Genomic DNA, 16,705 nt, shown 5'->3' with positions numbered 1-16,705 from the left:
TCCTTTTCTAATTTACAACTTAAAGCTGAAACACGGTAAGCTTTCCATTAGCTGCTTGTGCTGTCACCATTATCTTATTGTTTGCTAGTGCAGGGTAACTCATTGTCCAACCTAGAACTGCTGAAGTTTGGGGGAAATCCAATTGATATAGCTGCTTTCTCCAAAAGATCCATACTGGCTTCTCACTGACCAGGTTTTCTGAGCCAAAGACATTTCTGATTATTCTATCCCTTCATGAAGATGCCTATGTTGATGAGGTAGGTGAGCTGACGCCAACTTACACCATGTTTTGCCTGGCCTCCTGATAAATGAGCTGCCTACTTCATCAAGCTTGCTACCACAGTGATGCAATACCTAAAGCAGATGCTTGGTTTCTATCAGGTTGCTTCAAGTAATTTAATTCAGAAGCTGAAGTACAGTATAGGATATGACCTGTCCATATTGAGGTTGTTAAGCTCCCAAAGGAGAGATGAGGCTGCTGCTGTAGGCTTCTGTACGGTACCTTCAACTTCATAAGTATCAATACATGGAATTGAAGCTTTACCTTTACAGATAGTACTATGATGAGAGATGGTAACTCTTGGTTTTGGTGTTCAGAGCTCCTTGCTGTGCTTCTACCTCTTCCAGTTTCAGTATTTTGTTCTAGTGGTTCAGAACTGCTTGACAGGTGTTGCTCCCCTTGCTCCCTCTCAATTGCAACTGCAGTAAAGTTTTTGTAAGATCAAAATCCTTTCCTATAAACAGCCAAGATTTTCTAAAGTGGGGGAAGAAAAACCCACCCAAATACTAGTAAATAATGTGAATTGCAATATGTTAAGCAGTAAAGACCATTAATCCTGTCTTTGTTTTGCCCCAAGTAATAATTTTGACTCTTCTTTGGGACTGCATGTCCAGGAGCAAGCAAACAGATTTCGAACTTAAGCCTGCCTTTGTGTACCACTTTCATGGTGACGGGTTATTGCTTTTCTTGCTCCTTTTCTCCTTCTGATCCTTCTTTCTTCAGATGTCCTGTATCCAGCTGCAAGGTCTGTTTTGCCTTTCCCTATGGCACTGCCATCTAGAGTCTGCAATACACTTTGTAAATATTCTTCATGTCTTTGATTATTGAGGTGAGAAAGAAGGTTTCCTTCATGTAAAATTGTCATTGTTTTTTCAGGCTTCTTCTCTATCAGAAACCCGTTTTATTTTTTTACTACTGTCAAAGGCTCTTCTGTTCTGTGAAGTCCTGGAACAAGAGTCCTGAGATGGCTTTGAAAAGTAGATGTTTACCCTAAGGAGATCTTCCAGAGCAGCTCTGGCCTAGTGTTGCCCTTGGAGATGATGGGGTAACTATGATATGATGAGTCACTATGCAAAGGAGAAATTACTCCCTTGAGTTTTTTTTTCTTTCCTTTCCATGAACTGCTTCATGAAAACAGTGTTCTTTCTGACAAACAAAAAGCGAAACAAAAAAAAATCCATTTTTGTTTGAGCTTTTTCAGGTGTTCCATGCTAAATTCTTTAGTCATGTTGTGAAAGTCAAAAATACTCAGTTGAAATGTATCAACAACACATTTGAGAAGTGTTAAATAGATAAATAAGTAGACCAACTATTTGAAAAGCTTTAAGTCCAAAATGAGTCTAACCCTGTAAACAAAGCAGGTTAAGGAGGAGGATGGAGCTCTATATGACAGAGGGGACAAGAATGACGGGGGATAACTGTTTGCTTTGAGATTAATTTTGGGATGTCAGCTGGCCCTAATCCTATCCCTTTAAACTTTTTTTCATAGTAGTCTGATCTTTGTTTTTTAATTCCTTTGTGTGATGGCATCTCTTGCCTTGCAGCCAGCTCTCATTACAGATCGTTCATTGCAGCATAAACCATTTGGTCAGCCAGTCAAGCCAAAGTTGCTATATGCTTAATTTACAGAAATATAGTAAGAATTTACCAGTTTTATTAAACTCTCTCAAAGGAATAGAGCATGACCCAGTGGAGCTCACTGCTTGACTGATCCACCAAGTGACCTTGGTTAAGTCATTTAGTTCTTCCATGTGATTGTTTCCTGTTCCTTTACCATCCTCACCTTCACCACCACGCTTTGGACTGCAAGCTCTTCAGCACTGAGCCAGTTTTAGGCTTTCACAAGGGAAATTACTTGGTCAGGCTATTTAAACATAGCAGAAGTCATACAAATATTCTGTAATAATGTGCTAGCAGGGTAGGGAGATATGTTCCAAGGACATGGTTTGCATGGTAAACTTCCTACAACTTGCAGGTAGGATTAGTGAGGTGTTACTCTAGCACCTCAAAATCATTATAATTACACAAAACAAAGCTTCTATAAAATAGAAAAGCTTAAGATGAGGTAATGGGAGGGAAGCCGTTATTGCATTGTTCAAGGGAAGTTCAATGTAAACTTCAAATTAGTTTGTGTCAACTCAATTACTTGCATGCAGCTCTTGTCATTGTAAGAATCCCCTCTGTAGAAACTGAAACTCCAGTGCTAAAAATGTGAAATCAATAGGTACTGTTATATCCACTTTAAAAAAATTGTATTGATTTGTAGATAATGACAGCAGTTCATTCTTGCAGGATTACATGCCACTTCCTGTCATAAAGATTACTTCAGTGTATATTACATCTGAGATGGAGAACATAGGTATAAAACTGCTTTGCTTTAATGAATAGTCGTTTTACTCTGGGCATTAAAATAAGATATATTTCTTTAAATTTATCTCTAGGGATTATTTTCATTTCACGGGCAAACCCTGTGTTACCAAAGACTGTAGAATGCTATTAAACTTTTAAATAATCTTAGATTGCCTTGTTTTTGTAAGTGCTTGAACTCGTCTTCTCTTTGATAGCAAGTAATTAAGCAAAATATCGTGCTCTTCCTGGTCTCCTCCACATCCCTGATTAGAGGGTTAACACCGTGTTATCTTGGGTATTAGATCTTCTTTGCTAAACCCTAAGTATCTACCAGCATCTAACTCTCTGTGCTTCGTAACAAATTTCTGTCACCTTCAGGGGATTAAATTCTTCATGCCGATCATGGTGGCATGTAACATCTCCCATTGTGCAGCTATTTTTTTTTTCTTGTGCTGTGGCTCATTTGAAGCTGATTCTTATTAAGCACAGGTGACTTCATCTTCATGTATTAAAAATAACTCTTTTCAACTCTTTCTAGGTAATCTGGCTTCCCAGAAACCTCCTGCTAAATGCAAGGGTTTGCTGTCCTGTTTACTGACTGTTACACCTGAGGCTGATTTTGATACAGATTCTGGATATCGTGGGGTAAGTGTGCAGGTATCTGTTCTTTTTGTAGTTTGTTTTTCTCTCTTATTTGCTTACATGAATGCAATTTGGGCTGTGCTTTCTCTTTCAGTGACTGCAGCAAGTCCCTATTGGAGCATGTGCAACTGAGCATCTGTGTTAAAATAGAAATATAATGTAGTAGGATGAATGCTAATGCTGTAAACTTGATCAGGAGTATTTGAATTTGGTGGTATAGCTCCAAGAGGGAGCCAAGTTTCTATGTGTGCAGACTCATAGGCCTATATCTTATAAAAATGTAAAAAGCTGTAAGACATTTGGGTGTAGCGAACATTTTGACTTTCAAGCTTACAAATGTGGATGTATTTTTATATTACAAATGAAACATTCTTCATAATGTACATAGTTATAAATATCTGTGAAATTTGCAAGATCAGGTTTAAATATTTGGCGAAGGGAGATTAAAGGTTACTTAGTTTCTTGGGGGCACAGTGGAGGAGAAGGAATGAACTGATTCCCTCTCTTATCCAATTCCACTATGTGCATCAGAGTAGAAACTTAAATACTTGACTTCATTGCTGAATGACTCTTGTGGGATTTTTCACCTCCCAGCTACTGGAAGAAAGTATAATTTAGTGGACACAGATTTGGTTTTTCTTTTTTTGCCTCTTCCTTAGTCTTGATCCTCTGCTTCACCTTCTCTTTCAATGTGCTATTTTTTTACTCACCCCTTTCCTAGCTTATTTTTGCAATCCTCTCTTGTGTTTTTCCTTCATGTAGCTAATCCTGACCCTCGATGCTGTTTGATATCTTTCTTGGCCTCCTTTGACCAGCTTTCTGGCTTCTCCCAACCAGAGATGTAGGTTTGTGGGATAATTCAGGCTGGAAGGCACCTGTGGATATCACCTAGTCCAACCTCCTGCTCAGAGCAAGGTCACTTAGAGCGGGTTGCATAGGGCCATATCCAGTTGGGTTTGGAATATCTCCAAGGGTGCAGACTCCGAAACTGTGTTGAGCCCCTGTTGCCATGTTTCACCACCTCATGAAGGGTATTTTCCTCATCTATAATCTTGAGTTTCCGTTGTTGCAGCTTGCTTTTTCTTGTCATATCTCTGCGCCTTTCCAAGAATAGGCTCACTCTCTTCTTTGCACCTTCCCTTCGGGGAATTGGAAAACATAGGAGCTCAGCCTATGTTTGAGACACCAATATCCTCCACTGGACTTGTTCCAGTGTGTAGAAGTCTTGATCTGGAGGGCTCACAAATCCTGCATGAAGGGGAAGGATCGCTTCCTGGACCTGCTGGCTGTGTTCTTGCTAACACAGCCCAGGATGGATGTACTTGGCCTTTGTTGCAAGGGCATATTGCTGGCTCAAGTTCTACTTGCTGTCTGCCAAGATCACAAAGTCCTATTTTTTTTTTCCTATTTTTAATCTGTTTAATCTTTCTCACACACTATTGTGCAATCCTTACTTTCAGTGTTTGGTGTTCATTCCCAGGATTCCTTACTGAACACCCTGCTATCTCCAGTGCATCTTGACCGTAATATTTCTGGCTTCCTCCTCCCATAAATGAGTTTGAACTACACTTTGGAAACAGTGAAAACCCATTTCCAAGTATTTCACTCCTGGAAATGAGCATATATCCCTGAGCAACTAGCTTAAAGCTTTCAATATAGCTTTGATAATTTAAAAATCTTTTTCAATTCCTATCATTAGTATGTTCATGGCAAAGCAGAAAATTGTGTGTATGCTTGGGTGTGTACAAGTGTGTATGGGAGAGTGTATTTAATCCCTTTTTTCTGTGCTGCCAGTATATAGTCATAAATAGTGTGTATAATAATACATATATGAAACTGTTGCTGAAAATTGAGTCTGAATTATGAATAAGGCTTTTACTATATATTCCTTCTTTATGTTTGTCCCTGCATGTGTGTGTAATGCTGCCAATTGCAGATACCAACAACTGTAATTGTAGTTGTAGTTAAATCAAATGTTCTCCAATCTTTTCTTTAGTAGCCCTCATGATGATACTATATCTGTGTTTCCTATATTTTAATAGAGCGTGTATATTGGGAGATATGCCAGAAAATGGACACTCAGGAATACAGTCTCAGCCTTAACTTTACACACTGATCAGATGATCCTGGGGAAGGGAGACATGCTCCTGTACTTCTGTGAGCTTTGACTGGTTCACTTGTAAGTGGCCTTAGGGGGAGGACCAAGAGGACATCAGTAGTTCAGTGCTCAGAACATAATAGTTTGCCCAGGGTGTCTGGAGCTCATGTGCAAGTTCCTTGATTTATATCTACAAAGGAGGGGACCAGAAGAAACCATTGAGGGGACAAGTGGAGCAGAGAGGGTTAAACATACTGAATCAAGAGAAAAAAAGTTGAGCAGAAAATAAGAGAAGTGGAAAGGAAAAGAAAAGGTACAGAAATGAGGATGAAGTCTTTAACTTGCAACAAGGTGTTTTGGTTTTAGTTCAGAGAAATGTTGTCCAACTCATGAAGAAGTAGTTATAGCAGAACAACTCATGCAGTGATGACTGACAGTTTAATTCACTTTCTGTGGTGGGGAATGTCTAGCAAATCTGGCTTGTGATAAGTTGCAGCATTGCCTAGTCACATCAACATGAAATGCTGAGGATAGTCTTAGGCTGAATATCAAATTATTACAAAGTTATTCTGTTAGGCTGTGGTATGCTTGTGGGTGTTTCTGCCACCATGGCTGTGAACTGGTTGTAACAAAAGAAGGAAAAAAAAAAATTAATTTGGAAATGAGAAGCCAGTTGTGTCCATGCTTCCTCCTGAAGGCTTCTTGTATTTGTGAGAAGTTGTTTGAAAGGGGCTTGAAATCCAGGATGGACTTTGTCTCCTGGGAACGGGCCGCATGTAGGAGTTGTGCACTTGCCTGTTTTACCCAGTTTCGGATATTCCGAGCTCAGCTGTTCCCCTTAAAAGGCCTTTCGACTCACTTAGTTTTTCTGAAGGATATAAAAAGTATTTATGCATGTTGACTGTAGCCCTGTATATCCTGACAGTCATGTGTGGTTGCAGTTTTTGTATTCCAACTGAGGAAGTACTTAACCCTATTTTTTTCTGGTTCAAACTGAGTTAGTTTTCACCATATGCAGCACCTCTTATAAAAGTGCGGGTGGGGGGGAGGAATTTTAAATGAAGTTGAGAGCTGTTTCTGCGATGCAGTTATTTTAATAACTGTGGGTCTCTCTGCACAGCAGACTGATTGCTTTTTGGAGTATTTCTTAGGAGGAATGAGGGTATGTAAACACAAAGCGAGACCTCAAATGACCACATGCGTTTAGGAGCTGGAACAGAATAATTGCGTTTTGCTTTTCATTTTTGTAGTTTTTAGGTGGGCGAAAGCAAAGATTTGGGTTTGTTCCATTTTATCCTTTTCAAGAAAAAGAGCAAGTCAAATGAAGTAGAAAAAGCTGGTCACAAGTCCAGGGTCACACTTCTTATATGAATTTGTGATAAGCTTTAGGATACAGCAGACAAACCAAGGAATAAGATCACTTGTCTTTGGTATGATATTCCTAGAACAATTCAGTTTGGGAAAGACCTTGGGAGGTCATCTCGTCCAACCTCTTGCTCAAAGCAGGCCAACTGCAGAAGCAGAGCAGGTTGTTCCGGGCTGTGTCCACGTCTAGGCAGGTCTTTTAGTACCTCTGAGGACGGGGGCTCTGCAGCCTCCCCAAGCACCTGTTCTGCTGGTTAAGCACCCGCTCCGAATTTTTCTTCCTAATCTTTTCCCTTGTTGCAGTTTGTCCCTGTTGCTTCTTTTACTGTGTGCCCTGGGAAGAGTCTGGCTTGTCGTGTTTATAAAGAGCGCAGATCAATGTTTGTCAAGTATCTACACATCAGGCAGTGTTTTTTGTTTGAGTCCATTTAACAGTGTCTGTGTTGGGGTTTTTTTTAACAGGGCTCTGATCTTGCTGTGCTGTTACGTCAGGGAACAAGGATGGAGTGAGGCACAGGCAACGTTCATACTAACATCTCTATAGGCACCAACACAAAAATAACTATGTTCCTTTCTGCCTATAGATACTACATGTCAGGTGGGCCTGGATTTACTCACAGAGCTCAGAGTTGGATATGCTTCCTGCTCATATCTCTGCCACAGCTGCCTTTGTAATAGTTGTGTCTCAGCTTCCATGCCGTTAAAATGGAGATTATATGCTCTTATTCACGAGAGTGCTGCAAGTCCTCCGGTAACTGTTAAATGCTTTTAGTTCCTTGGGAGAAAACTGCTATAAAAAAGGAAAAATATATTTTTATAATATAAACGACATATGTAGTTATACAGGGTTACGTTAACTCCATGCTCTTTGTAGGTTGCCTTTAAACCAATGTATGCTTTTGTAGTGCATTGTGTTCCCATAAAAATTAGATGCTTTTATCCAAATTACTTGTTGGAAATTGAAGGAGACATACACAAGGATTACTAGGATGGCCTCATTTTTCATGTTCCAGATTTGGAAGTAGAAACAAAGCTTAGAAACTTGAGATTCTTTAAAAAATTAAGTCCTTCCGTAGAAGCAGTTAAGTATTCTTTTTGTCAGCTTTAATAATAATGAGTTTTTGGTGCCAGGATGAGTGATAATTGCAAATGGCAAAAAGTCATCAGAATGTTGTTACTCAGATTGCAGATTTTATTAATCGTAAAAGAAATTATTCACCTAGAAAGGCTGTCTTATAAGTGCTCATTTACATGAAGACTTGCTGCCTAATTTATTTTGTTTAAAAAAAAACCACAAAAAAACACAACCAGAAAAAACCACAAACTTTGCCCTGTCCTTCGAAACCTTGATTATTTTGTCCTTCCCATTCAGTTTGCTTATGTCATCTCTACTCCTGCTTATCAGTGAGACCAATCTTATTTTTGCCCCTTCTCTCTCGTAAATGTATCTGTTGCTTCTTGGATTTATTTCATCAGCTGAATACTGTGCATCTCCCCTGCACGCACTTCCTCAACAATTAAAAGGGATGTTTATCTCTTATGAATGACTTCTTAGGTAGATTAGTGGTTTGGCCCTTTACATGTTTGTGATCTGATGAAGTGTTGGGATTTGCAGATGTAAATGAAACTTTGATCTATTTTCTCCCATTTCTTCCATGTTGTTTTCAACATGAGTCTTCCTTAAGTAAAGAAATTGGGCACATCCTTCACTGTAGGAATACAGTTAGTCAATGAGCCTGCCCTGTGGGCTTAAAATGGGGTACATACTTTAGTATCTCTTGAATTAGGGTGTTGTATGGTAAACTCTTCAGGGTATGGGTACAGCCTTTACATGTTCCTGCTAGAGAATACGTACAGAGAGCATTGCTACAGTATGAATATTCAACAACTGCTTGTCCCTTACTCCTTATGCTGAAATAGTAATACAGCAGTGATTTCTGCACCTAATCTTGTCGAGATCAGGTGTAATCCTAGTGACAACATCCTGCACACACCCAGGCCCTTTTTGAAGGATCATGCCTTTCTGGACCATGCTGAACACCAGTTAGTCTCAGTAATGCAGCTGGATCTGTAGCTGTTGTTGCTAAAATGGTGATGTGCTTCCATGTGGAGGGTGAAGAGCATGGGCTCTGCTCCTGGCTGTGTGCCACCAGGTCACCATTTTAGCCTGCAGAAGGACATTAGCTCCAAGGGTGGAATAAAGCTCTCATTCATCATAGCAAAAGTAATTTCAGACACGCGGATAGAGAAGTACTTTACTATAATGCCCATTGTGACAGAGGTCTCTTTGAACTTTGCTGGTACCAAATTGAGATCCTTCAGCTGGCATTTTCATCACTCGGGCCTTTTCAGGATCAGATTGCAGGTGACTCGGTGGCAAAACTGCTTTAAAAGTGCAGGATGCCTGTGCTCTACCATGCTCTGAGCTCTGGCAATTGATATTGCAGACTTCTGACTGTTTTCTAAACTAATATTTAAAGTATGCCCCACCAATTCTGGTCTTAAAGTTGGTTGTTGACACTATAATATATTTCAACACAAAATTATGCAGGCTAAAGTGAAGATTGCTGTGGTACTGGAGCAGATTCTTCAGTTTCATGTGTATTTGAAAGCTGAGAAAGTTTCTGCTGAAGTTGGATGACACAGGCTTGTTGAATTGTTCGTGAACGAAAAGATTGCTCTTGGATGGAATTAATTTGCAGTATCTCATTTACCATCTTAGTTTTATCATGAATTTCCCCTACTCGGCAGCCTGAAATGCCAAGTGAAAAAGTGTTTCAGTGAGAGATAATATAATATATTAAGAAAATGTTATTGATCACAGTATGCTTTTACTGGAAGATGACTTTTTCTGACCGGAACACAAGGGACTTTGCCTTGTTATAGTAGGAAAATGTATTGTAATATGCAAACATGATTATTGTTAAGGTCACAGCAACTTTGTTTTTACATTCCATTTCCTCTGGAAGCGAGCTTCTCCACAGCTAACCACTGTCAGCTGGGATACAGTAAGAACAATTTCAGTTTAAACTAAAAAAAAAAAGTTATAGCATGGGTTTTGTTTTATGAAGAAGGAAATGAATGCTGTTTTCCATGTCACCAAAGGTCAGAACTTGTAATTCGATAGCCATTACTGTAAGCATTTTGTTATGATGATGGACTGCATTGTGGTGGTTCTTTGTCAGAATAAGTTTACAGACATTTTCTCATCATATGTGTATTTTATGTGTATGTCATAGACAGAAAATGTTGCATACTTTGTTGTAGAGTGGCTTCCACACACAACGGCTATGAGGCACTTAATTTTCCCACCTAATGTGGGAAGATTAGCCAAGTGGAAGAGTCTGTTGCTCACAGAGAGCTTATGTGGGTATATAGACATCATTACTTTGTAAAGCATGAGGATGTAAATTTGTGATGGGATGCCCAGTGCAGGCAACTTAAAACAAGGACACTTTTAAGCATGTTTTGATTTAAAGAGGGCTCCCATTGCATAAACAGTAGCTCAAAGCCATTAAGGTCCTGCTTGCAGTGAGATTGCTTTCTGCAGAAGGGGTTCAAAATTTCCCCTCAAGAGTAAGCATGTCATTAAGATAATACTTCTTAAAGGTATTTCAAGCTATTTCTAATAAAACACCCAAAACACATTCTGCAAAACTTAACTCTTTAGCAAATCTTATCTCTGTGTGATTTAGGTTATAGTATTATGAGCCATGTTAATTTAGACTGGAAACACAAACTCATTTGGAATAAATCAGTGAGGGTTGCTCTGCAAATCCTAGAATCATGGAATGGTTTGGGTTGGAAGGGACCTTAAGGATCATCTAGTTCCAACCCCCCTGCCATGGGCAGGGACACCTTCCACTAGACCAGGTTGCTCAAAGCTCTGTCCAACCTGGCCTTGAACACTTCCAGGGAGGGGACATCCCCAGCTTCTCTGGGCAGCCTGTTCCAGTGTCTCACCACCCTCACAGGGAAGAATTTCTTCCTTAGATCTAATCTAGATCTACCCTCTTTTAGTTTAAGACTGTTACCCCTCATCCTGTCACTACACTCTGATAGTCCCTTCCCATCTTTCCTGTAGGCCCCCTTTAAGTACTCGAAAGCTGCTATAACATCTCCCCAGAGCCTTCTCTTCTCCAGGCTGAACAACCCCAACTCTCTCAGCCTGTCCTCATAAGGGAGGTACTCAGCCCCCTGATCATCTTCATGGCCTCCTCTGGCCCTGCTTGAGCAGATCCATGTTTGTTTATATTGGGGGCCCCAGAGCTTAATGCAGTACTCCAGGTGGGGTCTCATGAGAGCAGAGTAGAGGGGGAGAATCACTTCCCTTGACCTGCTGGCCATGCTTCTCTTGATGCAGCCCAGGATATGATTGGCTTTCTGGGCTGTGAGTTCATGTTGCTGGTTCGTAGTCAATTTTCCATCCACTACTACTCCCAAGTCCTTCTCCTCAGGGCTGCTCTCAGTCCACTCATCACCCAGCCTGTATTTATGCTTTGGATTGCCTCAACCCATGTGCAGGACCTTGCACTTGGCCTTGTTGATCTTCATGAGGTTTGCCCAAGCCCACCTCTCCAGCCTGTCAAGGTCTCTCTGAATGGCACATCCCTTCTCTGCAGCGTGTCTACTGCACCACACAGCTTGGTGTCGTCAGCAAATGTGCTTGAGGGTGCACTTGATCCCGCTGTCAGTGTCACCAACAAAGATGTTAATCAGCGCCAGTCCCAACACTGACTCATGAGGAACATCACTCGTCACTGCTTTCCACTTGGACATTGAGCTGTTGACCACAACTCTTTGAGTGCGACCATCCAACCAATTCCTTATCCACCGAGTGGTCCATCCATCTAACCCATGTTTTTTCAATTTAGAGACAAGGGGAACAATTTAGAGATGTGTGTGACAAAGTCAAATGCTTTGCACAAATTCAGGTAGAACAATGTATTTTCTGTGTTTGTTTTCCTTTGTCCTGCTCCACTTCCAACACATGCCTCCAGCAGTTTTCTCTGCTTTTGTTGCAATAAGTCTCCACTTCAGTGAATTTGGAGATACAGACCTGACTGCAGAAATTCATCTGTGGTACAGTAGTGGGTTACTAAGCTGCTGAAGCTTTTCACATAGCAAAATAATTTTGTCACTGCAACCAACCTTTTTCTGCCCAGGCAAAGCGGTGTTGCTAAAATTGTTGTCAATTGTTGTTAAATCCTGAAGTTTAATTATATTTCTTTGCTGCTTTCTCTAATTCAGTTTAGGCAGTGAGAAGTTGTTGGTATAAATTGAGGGACCAGATCTTAGTTGTGTCCCTGGTCCCTTTTTGCAGACTCTTCTTCTAGCACATTGATAGACATGTGTAGGAGAGAGACCACGTGTTAAAGCAAGCAGTTAATACTAAGAATTGAAAGGTGTAGATTCTGGCTTTTAAGGGACTAAAACCCAAACCAAAACCAAGTCCCTAGATTTTCCCCCTGACCTCTTGAGCTGCAAGAATTTGGTATGGTTTATTTAGCACAATAAATGCGACTTGAAGTGCAAGCATAGCAAAGTTTACAAAGGAATATTGTTGGACTTCCTGCAAGAGTAAACCTGTTGTTTGTACTTAGGATGTTAAAAAATATTCCGAAAACCTCTCTTTTTCTGCTATTGCTTAAAGAGGGGGAGAGTTACTACCATTGGTTTACTTTTTAGTCCCCATGGGACCTTAGTTTAAGGCAACTTGGCTTGCAGGATCAACTCAGCTAGTGTGGATGTCAACCCTGTGGGACTTGTGCTCCTAAATATGCTTTATGTTGCTGCATGTTTTCCTACCACTTGGCAGGAAAACGATGCTCAGCCTTTGTAATTCTCTTCGTCTTCCCAGGATGTGCCAGAGCTCGCCCCGCTCACAAAGCATCTCTTGTGTGGGCATGAGTTTCCAAAATGTAGTGGCAGTTTGGGACGGCTGGTAATGTCTCCCTGTCAGCTGTGTTCAGTAAGAATAGGTAGAATTTCAACACATGTTGTTTCAAAACAACTCTTATCATCACAGCTGTTCAGCATTTCCTCGCAACCTTTTGTGACTAGGTCTCCAGAATGCTGTTTAAAATACCAGTCGAATCAGCTAAATCTGGCCAGCCCTGTGGATGAACTTTAGTATTTGGTTTGATGTGCCTGAAAAGATGAATTATTTAAACATAAATCAATTTAGTTTTCATGTGCCCTATCCTCATGAACTGAAAGATGAGGGGAAGGGAAGAGGAAAAAAAGAAACCCTGTGGGAGAACAGTTTGTGCTGCTTAAATCACAGCTAAGTTGTTTTATTTGGTTTTGAAATGGTTCTTGGTGGGCACTGTAAACACATAGAAGGTAAAAACGAAAGATACTGCGTTTTGCACTGAGTGTGAAAATTCAGTGCGAAGCAGAGAAGATGACAATCTAGAAAATATCTTTGTACACTTGTAGAAGAGTTTGATATAACGACACGAAACATTTCTTAATCTATGTGTCTAACTGTAATGCAGTAAAGAATAACATCTTTGCTTAGGAGTATGTGAACGAAAACATTTATGCTGAATGTTTATGGGGACACAAAGAGGCAGTTCTTGAACAGTGCAAAAGACTTTCTAATTTTTTCCTGCTTATAGGAGTTTTTTTTTTAAAATGCTTTTGCACAGATGAGATAAATTGAAAGATGCAGAATATTACATCTTTGATGACGGTGGGCTTGTAGTAGGAAGATCACAGCCAAATTTGAATCTTCCCTTGCTCAGCTGTAAGCCTGCTCGTGAGTTGCTTTACATCCTTGTGAAAGGCAACTCTACACAGCCTGGATTTGAATAATAGAGCTGCCATTAACGTCCAACGTAAAAAAGATGATTGGTTGTATGTTTGATTTATGGGAAGCCAGAAGTGGTGAAGTATACGGTACACGAGGGGATATTTATGCCGCTAATGCTTAAAACACAACCGAATGTTCTGTGCACTGTAGATGCTTTCAAATGGCAAAAACAAAGGTGCGTATAGCAGTAAATCCGGTTATTCTGATAGTTGAATGGCCCTAGATCAGGATCTGACTGTGCAGTCTCTTCAACATGCAGAGCAAGTCTGGTAAGCCCTGGTTTAGTTACTGCCTGTTACAGGATTATCAGCTTTGAATCAAAGAAAATAATTTGAGATATGTTAGGATTTAGGGTATATTGTTTCATCTTCATCAGTTTCTAATGCAAGAATTGTTTTTTCCAATTTATGTGCAAATAGGCTTCCAAAATCTGTTGCTGTGAACTGAGATTTTGTCAGAATTTTTTTCTTCATCGAATTACTCCTGTTCTGCTAATAACTGTCAAATTGCACCTCAACTCAGCATTTTCTTGATTTATCTTGCCTGCAGTAGCTAACAGTAGCTCTCTGAGGTGTATCACTTGGCTGCTTTGCAAACAGGGTGTTCTTAAGGTACTCAGCTGTGCATTTAGGTTTTTCAAAATGTTACAGCAATTATTTGATTTTTAGAAGAATTATTCATTGTCAAGTCAAACTGGATGAATTTTTCAAAAATATAGAGGGCTTTTCCTCAGATGTTCATAAGCTGAGCAGACATTCTGCATTCATCATTCTGCAGTATTGAAAACATATATTAGTTCTATGTTTTTAGTCTTTTTTTTTTTTCCTCAAACAAAATAATTGGTCTGATCTTTCTGCTGAATAATGCCTTTTTCTGCTCTATTTGCACAAATCCACCCCTTTGCATGTTTCTCCAGCAAAATACTTTGCAGGGAGGGGGTTATTGGAGAGCCCTTAGTTTGGGGCTGGTTAGTAGCTCCCATCATTTAATGATGTTAGTGATGGTTTCTTCTGGCCACTTCCTTTCTGAGGCAGAAAGGTGTTATTAATTAAAGAGTGTTTACTGACCTTGAGGTGAATTTTGTCTCATACAAAAAGTTTACCTGTATTTCCTAAAATACCATTTTTTAAACCATTTTCTACATTTGAAGCAATTTGTTTCTCTCAACCCACTGTTTGGGGAAAACAACTACAGGAAAAAAAACCCAAACTTGTTTGGCTACTAAACCTCTTCAAGCAAAGCATATACTAGCCCATCTTAACTTGCTAAAGAATTTACTGTTTTGAAAGAAGGGGTTTAATATTAAGAAAACATAGATGAATACCTGTCTCAGTGTGCTGTGTAGACTTGAACCAACAAGATCGATGCATCCAAATTATAGAAGCTTTATCTAGTGTGAATGAGATGCTACTTAACGTTTTCAGGTAAAAGAAATCAACAACTATTAATTTGGCAGAATTATTTATTTCTTACTGATGATATTTTCAGTGTATCTAATCAGAGCACTCATGAATAGAAATGAAACAATTTAAATAGAAGCAGTGTACATTGTATGATCTTGTTTTCTCAAACTGTTCCATAATGCAGTGAATAAATTTATCTGTTCTACTGAAAAGACTTCTGCAGAAATCATACACAGTGCTTTCACCTCTATTATTTAATATGACTGTTTTATAACTCTTGGAAGATGGTTATTTCTGCTTCTGCTACAGGCATCTGGAAAAAATGTTCATTTTGGGCGGGAACAGAAGGGAAAAGTAGTCTTACAGAGTCTGAAAATGCAGACAGATGCACCAGGAGCACTTGACTGAAAGGCGTGCTAGAAAATGATGAAATGGTCTTATTCCACACCACTCCCCAACCCCTTGAATAGCAAGGTCCAGATTTACAGAAGGTAAGTTAATGCGTGTAAACAGGTTGGTCTGAATTAACATTTGAGCTCCCTGGAGGCCCATGAGGAAATGTAGCTGAGCAGAGCGAATGCTCATGAAATCACATGGTGGCACTTGAGTTATACACTGAATCATTGGATACATTTGGGAGGCTGTGGGAGAGAGGCAGGTTTTGGGTGGCCTCACCACTAAACAACTGTTGACTGTCCATCAGGCTGGTGAGGAAACCGATGGGCTTTGCGGAGGTCTGCATTCTCCTTGAGATGTTCTAGTACAGAGTGTGCAGTTTGGGATGGTGGTGGCCGAGGGTGACAGCAACGAATTTTGCAGTTGTTGCTGATGGAGAGCACTCTGTCATAAGTCAGCTAGGGAATCTGACCACATGATGCTGTGGTCTGCACTGCTTAAAATGTCTTTTTTGGTAGAATTTTCCATCCCAAATTCAAATCTGTTTTTTAAAAGATAGCAATTCCCCCCCCCCCCCCCCCGCCCGGGGAGGATTCTTTTACACACTCCAGATTGAGTATTTTATATGGGGAGCTTTACTTGTCCTTGGTAACTAAGAAAATAAATAGATCATATAGCTGAATCTCAACCTGCTGGAAACAAACCAGGAGATTAAGGCATTGTCTTATTCTTCCTACTGAAAGGATGCAGATACTAGATGCCATCATCATTTCTGTTATAGTGCCTTTTAAAGGTGTGACTCCACTGTGTTCAGGCAGGTTAACAAAATCTCCTAACCCAAACCCACTGTTCTAATAGGTTTTAGATTGCAGTAGTTAATTAGTAGGTACCAGAATACAAATGCTTGCTTCTCCTGACTAAAGCCCTCCTAGGACCCTTCAGTGTAAACCATGGCATACATTTCACTTTTCCATTCTTTTTAACTCTCCTAATCCTTGGGAATGGGTTGTAGATAGAGCAAGTGAAACTGGGTGCTCTGTTTATGGTCTATCCTTTTTTCTTTTTCTTTTTTTTTTCTTTTTGCTTGAGGAATTTTAATCCCAAAACGAATGCCAGCACTTACATGCTCTTAAACCCTACTGGCAACCATCACCTCTTAATCTTTTTACATTTCTTGTGATTAGCAGTGTTTTCTAATCCTAACACCAGACCCAACAGCAACTGTTAACTGCGCTTGTTTTACAGCTAAATCTAATCCTTCTAGCAGTCTGAGGCCAGCATTATATTTATCACTCCGAAATTACTAACTGTAAGATGTTGTGACAGTTCTTGAGTTAGGTTTTTTTTACTTTCTC

The 16,705-nt window shown here is 39.9% G+C and overlaps 1 protein-coding gene across 3 annotated transcripts in view; it reads left to right on the top strand.

Annotated features, from left to right (window-relative positions):
* The window catches only part of KLHL29 (kelch like family member 29), a 403,271-nt gene that overhangs the window by 64,006 nt on the left and 322,560 nt on the right, over positions 1 to 16,705 (top strand). For all 3 annotated transcript variants that reach the window (XM_074861476.1, XM_074861475.1, XM_074861474.1), the window contains exon 2: positions 3,168 to 3,274. The gene's annotated coding sequence lies outside the window, so the exon portion shown is untranslated. The remainder of the gene's footprint in view (positions 1 to 3,167; positions 3,275 to 16,705) is intronic.

Source organism: Strix uralensis, chromosome 3, assembly GCF_047716275.1.
Source record: "Strix uralensis isolate ZFMK-TIS-50842 chromosome 3, bStrUra1, whole genome shotgun sequence".
In the NCBI taxonomy this organism is placed as follows: domain Eukaryota; kingdom Metazoa; phylum Chordata; class Aves; order Strigiformes; family Strigidae; genus Strix; species Strix uralensis.
Note: the sequence above shows the minus strand (reverse complement) of the source record. Positions and strands in the feature narration are given on the sequence as shown.